The sequence below is a fragment of the Pleurodeles waltl genome, chromosome 5 (genome assembly GCF_031143425.1).
Source record: "Pleurodeles waltl isolate 20211129_DDA chromosome 5, aPleWal1.hap1.20221129, whole genome shotgun sequence".
NCBI classification, from domain to species: domain Eukaryota; kingdom Metazoa; phylum Chordata; class Amphibia; order Caudata; family Salamandridae; genus Pleurodeles; species Pleurodeles waltl.
Window position 1 is genome coordinate 1,301,593,890 of NC_090444.1, and position 17,803 is coordinate 1,301,611,692.

The following is a 17,803-nucleotide window of genomic DNA, read 5'->3' on the forward strand; positions in this document are numbered from 1 at the left end:
AAACAGCAGAATGGGGATGTCAGTGATAGCCATAAGGTGTATTGGGAAGACAACCTCTTGTATACTGAATCAAGGGACCCTAAACATGGAGCTGCCTGGAGATTGGTCATCGCATCTCTTTGCAATACAGAGAGTTTCTTCTTACCTTGGCACATGACATTCCCTTGGCTGGGCATTTGGGCCAAAGTAAAACTTGGGACAGGCTTGTTCTCCTGTTTCACTGGCCTCATATGTCAGAGGACACTAAAGAGTTGTGTCGCTCTTGTGTGACCTGCCAAGCCAGTGGCAAAACTGGTGGCACTCCAAAGGCCCCCTTAATTCCACTTCCTGTGGTTGGGGTGCCCTTTGAAAGGGTATGTGTTGACATAGTTGGCCCCCTTGACCCTCCAACAGCTTCAGGCAATAGGTTTATCCTTGTGGTAGTGGACCATGCCACTAGATACCCTGAAGCCATCCCCTTAAGGACCACTACAGCTCCTGCAGTGGCAAAGGCCCTCCTGGGAATCTTTTCCAGGGTGAGTTTCCCTAAGGACGTGGTGTCAGACAGAGGTAGTAACTTCATGTCTGCATACCTCAAGGCAATGTGGAAGGAGTGTGGTGTAACATACAAGTTCACTACTCCTTATCATCCACAAACAAATGGTCTGGTTGAGAGGTTTAATACACCTCTCAAAGGTATGATAATGGGACTCCCTGAAAAACTCAGAAGGAGATGGGATGTCCTGTTACCTTGCCTCCTTTTTGCTTACAGGGAGGTATCCCAAAAAGGAGTGGGCTTTAGCCCCTTTGAACTCCTCTTTGGGCACCCTGTGCGAGGTCCCCTTGCACTTGTTAAGGAGGGTTGGGAACAACCTTTAAAAGCTCCCAAACAGGACATTGTGGACTATGTACTTGGCCTAAGATCAAGAATGGCTGAGTACATGAAAAAGCCAGTAAAAACCTTCAGGCCAGCCAGGAGCTGCAAAAGCAATGGCATGACCAGAAGGCTTTTCCTGACTCAGTACCACCCAGGACAGAAGGTGTGGGTATTGGAGCCTGTGGCCCCAAGAGCACTCCAGGACAAATGGAGTGGACCCCATCTAATTGTTGAAAAAAAGGGTGAGGTTACCTACTTGGTAGACCTGGGCACTGCCAGGAGTCCCCTTGAGGTGCTCCATGTCAACCGCCTGAAACCCTTCTATGACAGGGCAGATCTCACCCTGCTCATTGCAGCTGATGAGGGACAGGAAGAAGAGAGTGACCCTCTCCCTGATCTCTTCTCCACCACTGAAGCTGATGGCTTAGTGGCAGGAGTAGTACTAACAGATTGCCTTGCTGCAGAGCAGAAGGACAACTGTATAAATCTTTTAAGTCAGTTTTCTGAACTCTTCTCCCTGATACCAGGTACCACTACATGGTTTGAGCATACAATCAACACTGGAGACAGTTTGCCTGTCAAAAGTAAGATTTATAGGCATCCTGGCCATGTCAGAGACTGCATCGAACAAGAGGTTCAGAAAATGTTAGACTTAGGAGTGATTGAGCCTCCAGAAAGACCATGGACTAGCCCAGTGGTGCTGGTTCCAAAACCTCACAGTAAGGATGTAAAAAAGAGAGATGAGGTTTTGAGTTGACTATAGAGTGCTCAACCAAGTAACCAAGACAGATGCTCACCCTATACCCAGGGCAGATGAGCTGATTGACACACTGGCTTCTGCCAAGTATCTAAGCACTTTTGACTTAACTGCAGGGTATTGACAGATTAAGTTATCAGAAGATGCTAAACCTAAAACTGCATTCTCAACCATGGGAGGGCACTACCAATTCACTGTGATGCCCTTTGGTCTTAAGAATGCACCTGCCACTTTTCAAAGGTTGGTGAACACAGTCCTGCAGGGGTTGGAAGCTTTTAGTGCAGCATATCTAGATGATATAGCTGTCTTTAACTCCACCTGGGATGATCACCTGGTCCAACTGTGGAAAGTATTAGAGGCCCTGCAAAAGGCAGCCCTCACTATCAGGGCCTCAAAGTGCCAGATAGGGCAGGGGAAAGTGGTTTATCTTGGCCACCTGGTAGGTGGGGAACAGATTGCACCACTGCAGGGGAAGATCCAGACTATTATGAAATGGGCTCTCCCTACAACTCAAACCCAGGTGAGAGCCTTTTTAGGCCTCACGGGGTACTACAGGAGGTTTATTAAGATTTATGGCTCCATTGCAGCTCCTCTTAATGACCTCACTAGTAAAAAGATGCCTAAAAAGGTATTGTAGAAAGCTAGCTGTCAAAAAGCTTTTGAGGAGCTCAACCAGGCTATGTTCTAAAAAGCCCTTGCTGCTCCAAAAAGTTAATAGTCTAGACTGATGCTTCTGAACTGAGGGTTGGGGCAGTGCTATCACAGCTTAATACTGATTGCCAGGATCAACCTGTTGATTTTATCAGCAGGAGGTTGACCCCTAGAGAAAAGCGTTGGTCTGCCATAGAGAGGGAGGCCTTTGCTGTGGTCTGAGCACTGAAAAAGTTGAGACCATACCTGCTTGGTACTCACTCTACTTTGGCTAAAACAAATGAAAGGTGAAAACCCTAAATTGCTGAGGTGGTCCATATCCCTACAGGGAATGGACTATACAGTGGAACATAGACCTGGGAGTACCCACTCCAATGCAGAAGGACTCTCCAGATATTTCCACTTAGACAATGAAGACTCATCTGGGCAAGGTTAGCCTTATTGTCCCTTGTTTGTGGGGGTGTTGTGTAGGAAAGTACCATCTTGCCTGGCATGTTACCTCCATTTTTACTGTATGTATGTTTGTTTTTGCCTGTGTCACTGGGATCCTGCTAGCTAGGACCTCAGTGCTCATAAAGTGTGCCCTGTATGTGTTCCCTGTGTGGTGCCTAACTGTATCACTGAGGCTCTGCTAACCAGAACCTCAGTGTTTATGCTCTCTCTGCTTTTAAAATTGTCACTGCAGGCCAGTGACTAATTTTACCAATTCGGATTGGCACACTGGAACACCCTTATCATTTCCTAGTATATGGTGCCTAGGTACCCAGGGTATTGGAGTTCCAGAAGATCCCTATGGGCTGCAGAATTTCTTTTGCCACCCATAGGGAGCTCAGACAATTCTTACACAGGACTGCCACTGCAGCCTGAGTGAAATAACATCCACGTTATTTCACAGCCATTTTACACTGCACTTAAGTAACTTATAAGTCACCTATATGTCTAACCCTCACTTAGTGAAGGTTAGGTGCAAAGTTACTTAGTGTGAGGGCACCCTGGCACTAGCCAAGGCGCCCCCACATTGTTCAGGGCAATTTCCCTGGACTTTGTGAGTGCAGGGACACCATTACACGTGTGCACCACATATAGGTCAATACCTATATGTAGCGTCACCATGGTAACTCCGAACATGGCCATGTAACATGTCTAGGATCATGTAATTGTCACCCCAATACCATTCTGGTATTGGGGGGACAATTCCATGCATCCCCGGGTCTCCAGCATAGAGCCCAGGTACTGCCAAATTAACTTTCCGGGGTTTTCTCTGCAGCCACCGCTGCTGCCAACCCTCAGACATGTTTCTGTCCCCCTGGGGCCTTGTTAGCCCAGTCCCAGGAAGGCAGAACAAAGGATTTCCTCTGAGAGAGGGTGTTACACCCTCTCCCTTTGGAAATAGGTTTGAAGGGCCTGAGAGGAGTAGCCTCTCCTGGCCTCTAGAAATGCTTTGAAGGGCACAGATGGTGCCCTCCTTGCATAAGCCAGTCTACACCGGTTCAGGGATCCCCCCAGCCCTGCTCTGGTGCAAAACTGGACAAAGAAAAGGGGAGTGACCACTCCCCTGACCAGCACCTCCCAGGGGAGGTGCCCAGAGCTCCTCCAGTGTGTCCCAGACCTCTGCCATCTTGGATGCAGCAGTGTGAGGGCACAATTGACAGCTCTGAGTGGCCAGTGTCAGCAGGTGATGTCAGAGACCCTTCCTGATAGGTGCTTACCTTTCTCTGTAGCCAATCCTCCTCTGAGGGCTATTTACGGTCTCTCCTGTGGCTATCTCACCATATAATGAATGCAAGAGCTCACCAGAGTTCCTCTGCACTTCCCTCTTCGACTTCTGCCAAGGATCGACCGCTGACAGCTCCAGGTCGCCTGCAAAACCGCAACAAGTAGCAAGAAGACTACCAGCAACATTGTAGCGCCTCATCCTGCCGGCTTTCTCGACTGTGTCCTGGTGGTGCATGCTCTGAGGGCTGTCTGCCTTCACCCTGCACTGGAAGCCAAGAAGAAATCTCCCGTGAGTCAATGGAATCTTCCCCCTGCCAACGCAGGCACCAAACGTCTGCATCACTGGTCCTCTGGGTCCCCTCTCATCTTGACGAGCGTGGTCCCTGGAACACAGGAGCTAGATCCAAGTGTCTACGACAGTCCGGTGGCCCTTCTGTCCAAATTTGATGGAGGTAAGTCCTTGCCTCCCCACGCCAGACAGTAATCATGTGTACTGCATGAACTGCAACTGCTAGGGCTTCTGTGAACTTTTGCAAGACTTCCTTTGTGCACAGCCTAGCCCAGGTCCCCAGCACTCCGTCCTGCATTGTCCAACTCGCTGAATTGGACTCCGACTTGGTGGGACTCCCTTTTGTTGTGCTGAGTCGACCGTCGTGCTCAGATCTTCTGAACACCTATTCAGGTGCTTCTGCGAGTGCTGCCTGCTTCTGCGTGGGCTCTCTGTGTTGTTGAGCATCCCCTCTGTCTCCTCCTCCAAGGGGTGACCTCCTGGTCCTTCCTGGGCCCTGGCAGCACCCAAAATCTTCAACTGCGACTCTTGCAGCTAGCAAGGCTTGTTTGCGGTATTTATGCGTGGAAACAACTCTGCATCCTCCAGCACACTGTGGGACATCTTCTGACCAAAGGAAAAGTTCCTGGCACCTTCCGTTGTTGCAGAATCTTCAGCTTCTTCTACCCGAAGACAGCTCTTTTGCACCTTCATCCGGGGTTTAGTGGGCTCCTGTCCCCCCTGGACACTTGTGTGACTCTTGGACTTGGTTCCCTTCCTTTGCATGTCCTCAGGTCCAGGAATCCGTCTTCAGTGCTTTGCAGTCAGTTGTTGTCCTTGCAGAATCCCCTATCTCAACTTTACTGTCTTTCTGGGGTAGTTGGGTGACTTTACTCCTACTTTACAGGGCCTTGGGGTGGGGTATATTGGACACTCTTAGTGTTTTCTTACACTCCCAGCGACCCTCTACACACTACACTAGGTCTGGGGTCCATTCGTGGTTCGCATTCTTGGAGTATATGGTTTGTGTTGCCCCTAGGCCTATTGTCTCCTATTGCATTCTATTGTGTCCCACAGTGTTTGCACTACTTTTCTAACTGTTTACTTACCTGATTTTGGTTTGTGTGTATATTTTGTGCATATTACTTACCTCCTAAGGGAGTGTATCCTCTGAGACACTTTTGGCATATTGTCACTAAAATAAAGTACCTTTATTTTTAGTAACTCTGAGTATTGTGTTTTCTTATGATATAGTGCTAAGTGATATAAGTGGAATAGTAGGAGCTTTGCATGTCTCCTAGTTCAGCCTAAGCTGCTCTGCTACAGCTACCTCTATCAGCCTAAGCTGCTAGAACACCTCTAATCTACTAATAAGGGATAACTGGACCTGGCACAAGGTGTAAGTACCACAAGGTACCCACTATAAATCAGGCCAGCCACCCACACAGGACCATGAGGCAATTCTACCATATTTTCCAGCTGGTACTTTCACTCATATTCCCAAAGGTATCACTGCTGTCTGTCCTCCCTGAATTTCTCCTCCATCTTGGGCAAACAGGTCCAGTCCCATGCTGCTGGCAGTGGCCTATAAGAGAAATGTAGCTCGGGGGTCTGTCTTCCAGATTATTGTAGTGGGCGTTGATTCCGTACCCTATCCTGTCATTCGGGGAGGGAGTCAGCTGTCCTACTAGCCTACTTTGTAACTCAAACTGCACCCTATTTAGATTGCTACTCCATCCTTTTAAATTCTGATGTGTTCACAACTTTTTCAACTGTCCTTTTAGCAACCTATAATATCTCTCAATCATTCCTGCCACCCGTGGGTAATACCTAAGATGTAATATCCACAGAACACCCTGCTCTTGAGCCCAATCTTGCAGAGCCTTCCCTGACAAGTGTGTGCCCCTATCTGCCTGGATTTCTTCAGGTACCTCATAGTGTCTAATCAAGTACTCCAGCCCTCACAAAGTGGACTTTTGATCTGCAAACTTACAAGGCATGCCTAACATGATGCAAGAAGATATATCCACCATATTCAGCACATAGCTCTTGCCCCCTCCTTTGGCAGTGATCCATTATAGTCTATTTGCCACACTGTGGCAGCAGCAGTTCCTCTTCTGATGTGTCTACTTGATTTCTTTTGTGAGGGCGTGTGTCTGCTCTGGTTACATGTTGGGCACTACTTCATGACTTGTTGCACTTGCTCTGTGGTGACTGGGATTTGTTGCTGTTGTACTCAAACATACGTGCCATTCTCTCCCAGATGCCCTGAAGATGCATAGGGACAGTTCACTAAGGCCACTTCAGCTTCATCATTAATGAATACTTCATCATTTGATCTACTTCATTGTTGAACAGGGATGCAAGTGAAGTGTCCGATGAACAGTGGGTGTCCACATGATCCATGTAGATCTGACACTGTGCTTTTTTCCAAATCTCTTCCCACCACTGCTCACCACCTTGAGAGGGGTGCTCTTGATTTTCTATCCATCTCTACACCAGGTCGGTGCCCAGCTCACTAGTCCTTGATAAGTGTCCCAACTGTCAGTGAATACAAAAGTTTTTTCTATGGCAGGGGCTTATATAACCACTGCAGCTACCCCTTGCAATTCAGCAAACTGGCTTAACCATTGTCTCCTCCTCCTGGCAGCAGTGTTTCTGTAACAGGTTGGATTGCAATTGCCTACAATTTCATTTTGCCCTCCGGGTATTGAGCTGTCCCATCGGTAAGCCATCAGAAAACCATGTATTGCGCCGCTCCTCCTCGCTGAGCTGCTCAAAGGGTGGGGTAGACTTGAGGAGAGAAGGCTCTGTCTCAGCTGTTTCTTGTGGAGGGGCTATTGTCTGCAAGTCTACTGCCCCCAACATACCCTCTTGTAGCTTGGAAATGCCTCTACGTCTGGGTTTTGCTCTTTGCTGTAGATATAACTTCCACTTCACAATGGTAGACTCCTGTGCCTTATGTACTCTAGCACCGGCTCCACCTTCTCTCACTCAGCCCAAGAGGGGAATTCACGTTCCTAGCATGACTGCTCAGTCTGCAGTGATACACTAAGGGGGTCATTCTGACTCCCGCCGGGTGCGGTCACCGCGCGCCCGGCGGGAGCCGCCAAAATACCGTACCGCGGTCGGAAGACCGCGGCGGGTATTTTGAGTTTTCCCCTGGGCTGGCGGGCGGCCTCCAAAAGGCCGCCCGCCAGCCCAGGGGAAAACGACCTTCCCACCATGAAGCCGGCTCGTAATCGAGCCGGCGGAGTGGGAAGGTGCGACGGGTGCTACTGCACCCGTCGCGTATTTCACTGTCTGCTATGCAGACAGTGAAATACAAGCGGGGCCCTCTTACGGGGGCCCCTGCAGTGCCCATGCCATTGGCATGGGCACTGCAGGGGCCCCCAGGGGCCCCGTGACACCCCCTACCGCCATCCTGTTCCTGGCGGGCGAACCGCCAGGAACAGGATGGCGGTAGGGGGTGTCAGAATCCCCAAGGCGGCGCAGCATGCTGCGCCGCCTTGGAGGATTCTGACGGGCAGCGGAAAACCGGCGGGAGACCGCCGGTTTTCCTGCACTGACCGCGGCCAAAGCGCCGCGGTCAGAATGCCCTGCGGGGCACCGCCGGTCTGTCGGCGGTGCTCCCGCCGACCCTGGCCCCGGCGGTCTGAGGCCTAAGTCTCTATTATTGCCCAATATGCTCCTGCTAACTCTTTCTCTACAGGGTATACTTACCCATCAAGGGTGTCTGCCTTCTGGGACAGACCCCTGTGGAACCATCCTCTTCCCTTGCCTCAGCCACAGACTCCACACTGCCACATCATCTTATATTGTCACTTCTAACTCAAATGGGCCTCTCTCTGTGATAGGGCCTAGGGCAAAGTAATTCTGTAGTACATCTTTTGCTCCTTTAAAGGCTTCTTGCTGCTCAGGCCCCCAGTGGAAAGCATGTTTCTTCCTAGTTACTTGGTATAATGGTCTCAGTATCAATCCTAAGTGTGGAATGTGTTGCCTGCAAAAGCACATCAACATAATTAACCATTGTGCTTCTCTTTGTTTTAGGGATCTTTAACTTCTGTTCCATGTCAATCACTTTCTGTGGTATACTGACCAGATAGTACCCAAAACTTTGACCTCTCATGTGGGACCCTGCTCTTTCTTGGGTTGATAGCCCATCCACTCTGTTGCAAGTACTCAATTAATCTCTCCAGTGTCTCAGAAACCTGCTTTTTCATGTCTCCGGTAACCATGACACCATCAATGTAACCTGCATGTCGACTGTGTCCTGCTGAGAAGTTGGCCAGATCCCTGGTTATCAATCAGTCTATGACACAATGTGGGGCTGTGCACCTACCCCACTGGGAGATGTCTAAACATATATTGTCTGTCTTCCCAGGTCACAGCAGTGCCACTCCCCCACCTCTTTGCTCAAATTCTCAACCAGGGTAATGATATCAGGCACTTCAGTTGCCAATTGGGGGGGAGCTACCTGGTTCAATTGCTAATAATCAACAGTCATTCTCGATGTTCCATCTGGTTTCCTTAAAGGCCATATGGGGGAATTTAAAGAGCTCACAGCTGTGCCATGGATGCCCACTGAATTGTCACTGAATTGTTTAATACACACTGGCTAAGCTGGAGGGGGCACATGCAAGGAGCTCCACTTAGCATGCCCAACCAGAATCTTCTCAGGTTTCTGTATGTGAATGTTCCTCACACCAAAACTTCCCCCAGTCTGTTTCAACAGTCTTGTCCAATAACTAGTCCATCCCAATAATGTATTCTGGTACTTCCGCCACCAGTACTTGGGCTGTGAATGGTGGTTTTCTACCAATTGACATTTTTATTCCAGCAGGCTTGGCCTGTGTCCCAGCACTCCCGTAATCATTGATAATCAAACTTTTTCCAGGTAACATTTGAAGGTTTCTGTATATTAAGGTTACTTATGCACCTATATCAAGCAGTGCCATTAAATACTGTACTCCCTTCTGGTAATAGCTAGTAAGAGGAATGTATGGTTTCCTATCCTCAGGGTTTACCTCTTGTACAGCTCTGACCCCGAGGGTTTGACCTGACCTTCATAAGGGCTCTGGGAGTTCCTAGCTATTGCAGGTGGAAATTGGTATCTTCCTTCCTTTATTGTTGAAACCCATTTTCATCTCTTCTATATCCTCTGCAGGAGAGGCAGAGAGTCTCTCCTCAGCATGCGCACTTTTCTTCTTCTGTTTATGCTGTATCTCCCTCCATTTATTAACTAAATAACTGGTTGGTTTCCCATCTATTTTTTCTTTTTTCACCCCGGCATTCACTAAATCTATCCACATTTGCTGCCGGGTTAATCTTATTGTGGACTCACCCCCCCCTATCTTTACCTTCCGGGCACACTGTTCTGGCTGAACTCTGTCTACCCAGCCCCTCTAGTAGTGCCATCAGTAATACTACTTCTCCTATAGGTTGCCCCTGAGCAGGTCCCAGAAGGGCCAGTAAAGCTCCCTTCAAATGTGGGGGAGCATTCTTAATCAAACATGCTCTAATTCCTGCAGTCAATGGCTCTACATTGGGTCCTACAAACTGATGAGAATATGGGGCGGTCTGCATCCTCATTTCAATTAGTTGCTCATTTGCTCCAGTAATAGTATCCCAGGCCCCCCCAATATTCCTCCACATCCACGGCAGTTGAATACAACTGCTTCAATCCCTGCATCCAGCCATCCCATCAAAGAAAGTGCCTGCTGCCCCTGTGCACCTCACAACTCAAAACTGCTGCCCGAGCATAGCATGTGTCATGACAGACCTCATTTTCATGAGTTAACCTGGTGATAAAAAGGTTCCATCTGCCCCTGTATTCCACAACCATACAGCCAAAACATACATGTTACTTCCAATAGTTCACTTTGCGTATAATCTCTCACCAAACAAGTATTTTGCACTTGTCTTCCACCCTTTCCTTTTGACTTGTTCTCTAAAAGGGGGCAAGCTTCTAAAACCATGGCACTCAAAGTACGGCTCAAGGGCTGCATGTGGCCCTCCAGAACTTCACATGCGTCCGTCCGCTGAACGACTGCACTGGGCTGCTGTTTACTTCAGAAAGTATTAACTTACGAATCAATGTTTAATAAACTGAAAAATGATTATTTACAGGCTAAATTAATTAAAAGAAAAGAAGCAAGCAAGGTGTCCTACAAAACGTAACTTTCATTTATCAGTACATCTTGCAACAAATGGTTGCAAATATGATAAAATCTGTCAAAAATTCAAAAAGTTGATTTCATTAACATGCAGATGTGTAACACTTTAGTTCATCAGAATAGATAAGTGCATTCAGAAACATTTTATTTAAAACTGATTGTTTTCAAAAGTGAGTGTAGAAATATTTACGCCTTCTCACACATTGATAACAATGCCAGTTGTGAACTAGGAAGAAGTCAGCTGCCACATTGAACCCTCTGGGTGGTCAGGGTTGTTATTCTACATGGACAACGTTATAGTTTATTAAATCAAATCCAAGAGGTTTGCACAGCATATATCCTAAGCTCATGTATTTAAAGGTGTTCTTCTATTTCATAATGAAAAACAAGGAGACAAAGGGAAATCAGGCAATTGCCTGTGATCAAACGATTGGGTCTAATGGGGAAGCCAGGACTGATACTAGTTTTTCTGGTTTCACATTGTGAAATTCAATTTAATTTAAATTCAATAATCATGCTACTTCCTTTTTATACTTACCTCTTCCAAGGTAGCACTAGCAAGCAGAAAGGCTTACCCCAAGGTGTGGTAGAGGGATAACAATTCAGATACAGAATAATACAATATTGTTAAACCTATGACTGTTCTGGAGACAAGGGGCTTAGTTTAGACGGCAGTATCAATCAATCAATCAATCAAGTATGTATAGAGTGCACTAATCACCCGTTAGAGTCTCAAGGCGCTGGGGGGGGAGAGCTACTGGTCGTAAAGCCATGTCTTGAGGCGTTTCCTGAATGTCAAGAGGATTGGGTCTGGCGAAGGTGGAGCGGTAGGGAGTTCCAGGTCTTGACGGCTAGGTGAGAGAAGGATCTTCCTCCAGCGGTGGTGCGGCAGATGCGGGGGATGGAGGCGAGGGCGAGGCTGGCGGAGCAAAGATTGCGAGTGGGGGTGTGGAAGGTGAGTCTGTCGTTGAGGTAGTCTGGGCCTGTGTCATGGAGGGCCTTGTGTGTGTGGATGAGGAGTTTGAAGGTGATCCTCTTTGATACTGGTAGCCAGTGAAGGTCTCTGAGGTGGGGGGAAATGCGGTTGCGACGTGGGATGTCCAGAATGAGGCGGGCAGATGCGTTCTGGATTCTTTGCAGCTTTGTTAGGAGTTTGGTTGTTATTCCTGCACATAGGGCATTTCCGTAGTCCAATCGGCTGCTGACCAGAGCGTGGGTGACAGTTTTCCTGGTTACGACGGGAATCCACTTGAAGATTTTGCGGAGCATGCGGAGAGTGTTGTAGCAGGAAGAGGAGATGGCATTGACCTGCTGAGTCATGCTGATTGTGGAGTCCAAGATGAAGCCAGGGGGGGTGTGCGTGGGTGGTGGGTGAGGGCACGGTTCCTAGGGAGGTGGGCCACCAGGAGTCATTCCAAGTTGAGGGGTGGTTCCAAAGATGAGGATTTCTGTCTTGTCTGTGTTTAACTTGAGGTGGCTTGATTCCATCCAGCTGGCGATGGCGTGAAGTCCATTGTGGAGGTTGTTCTTTGCAGTTGTAGGGTCTTTCTTGAGGGAGAGAATGAGCTGAGTGTCGTCTGCGTAGGAAACTATGTTGATGTGGTGGGTTTGTGCGATGTTGGCGAGGGGGGCCATGTAAACGTTGAAGAGCGTGGGGCTGAACAAAGATCCCTGGGGAACGCCACAGATGATTCTGGAGGCTTCTGACAGGAACGGTGGGAGGCGGACTCTCTGGGTTCTGCCTGAGAGAAATGACGAGATCCAGTCGAGTGCCTTGTCGCTGATTCCAGAGTTGTGGAGGCGTGTGCGGAGAGCGTGAAGACATACCGTGTCGAAGGCTGCGGAGAGGTCCAGGAGGATGAGTGCTGCTGTTTCTCCTTCGTCGAGCATGGTCCTAATGTCATCTGTGGCAGCAATGAGTGCAGTCTCGGTGCTGTGGTTTTTGCGGAATCCCGATTGGGAGGTGTTGAGTACCTTGCTGTCTTCCAGGAACTGGGATAGTTGGCTGTTTATGATTTTTTCGATGACCCTGGCTGGGAAGGGGAGGAGGTAGATCGGCCGGTAGTTCTTGGGGTCGTCTGGGTCTGCCTTTGGTTTCTTTGGCAGGGCGTTGATTTCTGCGTGCTTCCATCTTTCTGGGAAGGTGGCTGACTCGAAGGAGCTGTTGGTGGTTTTGCAGAGGTGGGGGGTGATGATGATGTTTGCCTTATTGAAGATATGGAAAGAAACTCTCGAAATAACTCCATGACTCACTTATCACACCATGTATGTGATATGCTTTCCCTACGGCAACCTTAACCACCCAAAAAGCCCCACTCCCACCACGCTAGCATTAATGGCGGCCGTTTGGCACACCGCGGACCACAGTTTGTGGCCACTGGGGAAATGTCTGTGAGTACCCATGTTCTAAAACCTACTCCTTCTCACCTACGCCCTCTCCCTATTCTCCATCATCCTCATTCAACCCTGCTACATGTATTTCAACTTCCTCATCCCATTCCCACTCATCACTGTTGGAGACTGACCTGTCCCAAGTACTGGAGTTCCAATCCTCTTTGTGCACCAATGCCCCCATTTGCACCATTGAGGGTACTCTGGGCTAGCTTTTACTTGTGTGCTGCACTACTCGCACTGTACACCTTGCCTCCATCTGATCTCCTCAGGCTGCAACACTTTCCACAGTCTCTCTCATAGTCAACTGTATCTTGTGCTAAGCTTCAATCTCAACCTGGTTAGAGCTTTACCATCAGCTGCTGCAGCATGTCTCACCAGACCGGCATCCAGGCACAACGCACAGGAGATGAGGAGATTGCCGCAAGATTGCCTGACTTCCGGTCTGCCTAACTTCCGGTCGGAGCGCCGAAGCCAGGTCCACGCGTTCCAGAGCGACTACACCCGCGGCACCCCCGGCCAGGGGACAACGCACCCGCACCTGCAGCCCACGATCGCTGGGCACAACGGACCACGGACTTCAAGACTCGCCGTGAGCCGGGGGCGCCGGGCAGAAGGACCCGCCGCTGGACTAGGCTCTGCTCCCCACAGGCGCCTCTCTCACGCCGGCGCCACGCAGACCCCGGGGCTGCAATCAAAGTACTGTATTCCTGGTAAGGAACTGATCACCACTGGCCCCCGCCCTGCGAGCTAGAACCTGCTCCACCCCAGCCAGGGGTGCCTGGGACTATTCTAAAGGCGGGGCTGTTTGGGGCTACTTTACTGAGGCACTCGGCTCCTTCTCACTGCGAGAGTCAGCATTGTTGCTCTGTGCCTCTGCGTGAATTGTGCTCCGAGCGTGGACCGCCGAGCCTGCCTCTTCCTCCAGCACCCGGGGACCGATCGTGGGACAGGATCACAGAGGGGCAGGGCCGCAGGGATCTGCCGGTTCCGCTGCATCCCTCTGTGGGGGACACGAAGCGCAGCCCAAGAAATCCACAAACTGCTGCCAGCGAGGAGCAAAATCGCACAAGCTACCTGCTGCCCGAGGTCCCTTTCTCCCCCGGACTTTCCCGCTAGTTAGGAGTTGCCTGACTCCACTCCGCTCTCTTTCTCACCAAGCAAATTTGTGCAACCAGGATTGGATTGAATTGGGGAAGGAGAGGCTTTTTGCACGATTATCACACACATAATCTAAAATCAATCACCAGTCGAAAGCACTCAGATATTGTCTGTCAACCCAGGGGTGGCAGCAAGGATGACATTAACACGTGGAAGGAAAAAAGCAGCAAAGAGACAAAGGCTCACCAGGGGAAGGTCAGCACGAGCAAAAAAATTAATCTACCGAAAGGAAAGCACCCCCAAACCCGGCACAAACTAAGAAATCGCCCTGCAAATCTCCAAGCAAGGGAAAAAAAGCAGGATATAAGATAACAGATTTCTTGCTCCACCACCAGCGCCTTAATGGATATAGCTCCTGCCGACGACTCCGAGACAACATGTGCAGCTGACGTGAAGACCATGCAGGACATCGAAAGGACCTGCGCGTACCTGGGAAAAATCAACACACCAATTCCCCAGCCAAATAAAACTGGCTTAACGATCAGCGCAGAAATTCACAGATGTTATCTAGATGATACTTTTTCCACTTTAAACCTCAGTAAATGGAACAACTGGGGTGAGAGTCTGTGCTGCACTCCTTTTTCCAAACAACCCTCGCAAGTAGAGAACGACAGAGACTGTATCATAATTGAGGAATTTCCGCTGATAGACCTTTCAGATACCTGCTCAGATACACCTCAGGGCACTCAGTTTGCAAACAACAAACAACAAACAACAAAACAAAACAAAACAAAAATAAGATCTACCTGTAGTACAAGCTCACCATGAAAAGATCTCCCATCTTGTAATACATCAACTACAACAGCAACATTCGACACGCACGCATCCTCAGCTGTCATGGCAATAGAGCAACCAGAGCAACTAGAGGAACTTGAAGACTCACTAGACAACACAACGGGGGCTAAAGCAAATGTAGAACCATCAACATTTGATGACTCGTGGAAGGCCTTGCTAGCAACAATGGACGCGATATCAGCAGCCATCCAATTTCAAGCAGATAAGCAAGACACTCAGGTAGATTTACTCAACATCCTGGCCATCCACATTGTGAGCATCGACAACAAGCTACAATCTTTGAATGATCTGATAAAGAGGGCTCAATCCCACTCATACACTCAACAGGTGACATATCAGTGCTCCATCACAGGCGATAACTCACAAAGATTCCTGGATATCCTTAATGACATTTTGAAAGAGGTAAAAATCCAGACCCTTAGAACTGAAGAGCATCTTAGTAGTTGTGGCGAGAAGATCCCCAAAAACCAAACAAAGAAGGATAACCCACAAAACACAAAGATATCCCATGAGGAAAGCAATAATATCAAGGATATTCATTTATCCGAACAGGGAATGTCTCAGAGCAACATAGAGGGCAGATCATGCCTTAGCACACAAGAAATGGCTCCCCTCAAGGGTGGATCGAAGGATTCAATTCCCAACAATTCAATAGTGGGGGGAATCATCCCTTCCGAAATGGGAAAAGAAACGAAAAAGGAAGGCACGGAAAAAAACAAAGGGGGTCCAGCAAAGCTGTATATGGAAATCGTTTGCTAAATCAAAAGGCACACAGTCCAAGGAATCAGAAAGCACTGAAAATAGAAACAAGATCTGCCAATCTAGACAGATAAGGGCAGAACGGCCAGCCAGTGAGGACAATTCCACGGGCGAATCAAGCACTTTTGTTAATCAATCAACATCACAGCAACCGTCTCCAAAAAATCCCCGTTCCAGCAACAAGCAGGGTAGCAGCCTTTTGCAAGGAGAGACGGCCTTAAGAGAATTCCAGGGAAATGGAACTATCATCAGGCAGTGTCCAGAACTGGGAACTCAGCGGTCTACTGATCAACCTGCAGGCAACAACAAACAGATATTAGATCATGGTTACCATCCTTGGTCAGATGATTGCACAAATAGCGTGGCACAAAAAAGAATCCCAGGACACCAGACAACGCAGGGCAATACGGCCCCAGAGGAAAATAAATTACGTTTCATCCCTTGCCATAACTCGAAGGGGGCATTTGACATTCTAAATAGAGGCACCATACTAAAGTTAATAAATGCGATTTTGCCCCTGGCTCACATTTCAACAACAGAATTGATGACCGTGGAGTTTACTCCACATCCAATCAATAAAGATAAAGAGGCAACGCTGACATCCTGGGCCACGTCGGCCATTATTGATCAAATTCCAGCACATCAAGACACGTTTAGCGCATGGGGCATCGCCGTGCAAAAACTAGGACCGCCCAGATACCCTAATCTTTTGGTACCGCAACAAAAGAAGGGCGGCTCAATCTTAAAAGGGGCCATGGGAGTAGAAACCTCCCTAAGCAGTTGGGACCACATTACAATTGTAAAGCACCAAAGCACTTCCCATCCTGGCGTGCACCAACAGATCTTCATTGGTACTCCCTCAACACTCAAACAGGCTGGAAGGCAAAATTTAAATGACAACAATTACAAATGGTCCTGACGAAAACCCAGAATATATCCATATTTGCTCCTGGAACACTCACGGTTTAAAAAATCTGGTTACCGACATGGCGGCTCTGAGCAGGAACATGGTGCATGGAGCCGATATAAATTTGGGTTATTCTAGGACAGACGTCTCTGCAAAACAACCTCAAAAACATGGACACCCCAAGGGGGCCTCACAACGTATTGCTCCACAAAAATCAACTGGGTGATCAAACAGATCGACCTGGGAATTGACTGGCTGCTACCAATAAAATTGGAACATCAGGCGCCATCAGGTAACATCAGAACTTTACTATTGATCAACGTATACGTACACCCTAACAAAATCCAAAACAGTGGGAACATTGAAACATTGACCAATATTCTAAAAATGCTGCAGAAACAAAATAAGGACGCAATCCTCATTTTATCTGGTGATTTCACCCTTGATTTGAGAAAAGGCAGCACAAAACACCCTAACGGAACATGCACATATATAAAATTTGAAACCCTGGGATTGCGCTGCCTGACGCCTCTCCCTGAGGATGCCTCATCTGCGCAAGTAACCTTTTCAAGCGGCACAAAAAAATCCAACATCGACTTTACATTAATAAACAAAACCGCATTGCCACTGGTTTCAGCATATAGGATTCAACAACGCACAGAGAGCGATCACTTTCCACAACTTATTAAGATCCGGAATGAATGGAATCGGCTCCCCACTGCTAATATCATAATTTCAGCCCCAGTGACTTATGATACAAAAAAACTGAAATGGAAGGGGCCGGGCCTCGACAAAGTAATGGAAGTAGTGTACCACAGTGCATATGCAACTAAAGAGCTCAAAGAATCACTAAGAGTACAGGCACTAGAAGACCACCCCCAAGGAGAACGAGTGATCGCTTGGAAGCATTTGTGTGATTCTTTAATAAATACAGTTTCCATCAAAAAACGTCTCCCAATTGCGGTCATAGAGTCAAAAAACAAAGTCAAGAGTCTCAAAGAAGAAAAGCCATGGTTCAACAGGACATTGCGCAATTTGAAAAATCAAGTCTCTAGAGAATCAAAAAAAGTCCTGAAGGACGTACACTGGGGGAGGAAATCTGATGACACAAGGCTTTCTGAATTAAGAGCCAAATATAAGAAAAACTGCTGGATGGCAAAACAGAGTTATCACGAGGATCTGTGGACCAAGCAGCTCATGTCCAACAAACAGAAAAATAATAAAAAGTTCTGGGAACTAATAAACGGACTAACTAAGGGGCAAACTCGACACACGAATGCAGGTATCAATGCAGCCACATGGGAAGCCCACGTACAGACAATGTTCTCACTCCCAGAGCACCATGCAAAGGAGGAGGCCTCACAGA